Genomic DNA, 2036 nt, shown 5'->3' on the forward strand with positions numbered 1-2036 from the left:
TAATTCTTTTTATATCAGTTAACTGATTTTTGTGTAAGTATAATATGATTAAATTTTATAAGATAATAAAGTAATAAATATTCATTATTCTTATATTAATGGCTTTTATTGTAATAAGTGGGTGTCATCAAATTATTCAAAGGTGATTATCACTTCGGTTGACCACTTTTTAATAAATCTTCTCTCTTGATAGTATGCTTAAAAATTAATTTAATTTTCAGATACTATTCAATTTGTTCTATGAATTTACACACAAATTTAATTTAGTCTTTAAAATTTTAATTATTTCTATTTACTCTCTAAATTACGTAAACATGATTTACGTTAGTTCTTGGGATAATTTCTGACAAATAGATGTTAATGGAACATTGACGTAGACAAACATATGCCATGCTGAATTTTTGAAAATGATGTTATTTTGGTTTTGGTGCTCAAATAGCCTAAAAGCGTAGTTCTTCTTTCCTCCCAAAGCAAGTGACATGACATTGTTTTTGGGTTATTTGAGCGTCAAAAACAAAACAAAGTTATTTTTAAAAAATTAGTGTGGCATCCGACTGCTATGTCCAGATAAACACTCTGTTAACGCTTGTTTGTTGAAAATTGTCCCAGAGACTAACATAAGTCATGTTTGCAGAGTTTGAGAACTAAATAAAGGAATTAAAATTTCAGAGACTAAACTGAAACCTCGCGTGCAAATTCAGAAACCAAATTGAATATTATCTCTTTAAATTTGATTGACAACAGCATAATTTATAGAGTTAATATTCAATTTGGTCCCTGGACTTGTATGCGAGTCTAAATTTAGTCCCTGAAGTTTCAATTGCCTATATTTAGCCCCCAAACTTTGCGAACGTGACTTACATTAGCCCCTGGGATAATTTTTCAAGAACAAACATTAATAGAACACTGACATGGACAATCAGATGCCATGCTGGAACCTGTAAAATGATGCAATTTTGATTTTGGCACTCAAATGACCCAAAAACGTCATATCACTTGCTTTTGGAGGAAAATTTTTAATAAAGACCACCTATGAGTTTTTTGGACTATTTGACTGACAAAACCAAAACAACATTGGTTTACAAAGTTCAGTATGACATCCAGCTGTCAACGTCAGCATTCCGTTAAAGTCCGTGCGTCAAAAATTATTTCAGGAACTAATATGAATCACGTTTACAAAGTTTGGGTGAAATAGAAGTAATTCAAACTTTAAGAATTAAATTAAGACTCGTGTACAAATTCAAGGATCAAATTGAGTATTATCTCGAAGAATTAAAATGACAAATTTTTTAGATGATGTAAAAAGTGACAAACTACTATCATATTTGACAAATAATTTGTATATTTGATCAAAACTTTTTTATCAAATATTTAAATAACTATTTAAAAGGTGCATGCAAAGGTTTTTTTTTTTAAATAAAATTTCCCATAACACATTTTTTCATGTTTATTTTTCAAGATGCATTTTTTTTTTCGCAGCAACAAGTTTGACTAACACATCGGCGTACTTGTGCATTCACTACTAGAAAATTAGTTATTACAGACGGATATTTCCAACGGATTTTATCCCACTGAAATACAGACAGAATTTCAGAGGGATTTTTTTGTCGGAAAACAAAAAAAATATATTAGCATAAATTACAGACGGAAAAGAAAATCCGTCTATAATTCTGTCGAAAAAATTAATTTTTTTTCCGTTGAATAGTTATAGACGGATTTTCCGTCTGTAATTAAGTAGATAAAACACGCATTTTATTAAATTATTACAGACGGAAAATTCATCTGTAATTTAAAATTTTCTGTCTGAAAATTTTAATTTAGACCTAACCTATACCCTCTTCTCTCTCCGTGGCAGCCCCCATTCAAACTGTGTTTCGAGCTCCATTCATAGATCAAACACGAGCTTCTTCCTCTCTCCCTGGCACGAGTTACTTTTCTCTCGGTGGCTGCTACTTCTGCTTCCTGCTACTTCTGCTTTTCCGCCGTGGCCGTTGGCCCTGCCGCCGCTTGCTTGCATCGCACAATCTCTCTGTCAC

This window comes from Arachis ipaensis, chromosome B04 (assembly GCF_000816755.2).
Source record: "Arachis ipaensis cultivar K30076 chromosome B04, Araip1.1, whole genome shotgun sequence".
In the NCBI taxonomy this organism is placed as follows: Eukaryota; Viridiplantae; Streptophyta; class Magnoliopsida; order Fabales; family Fabaceae; genus Arachis; species Arachis ipaensis.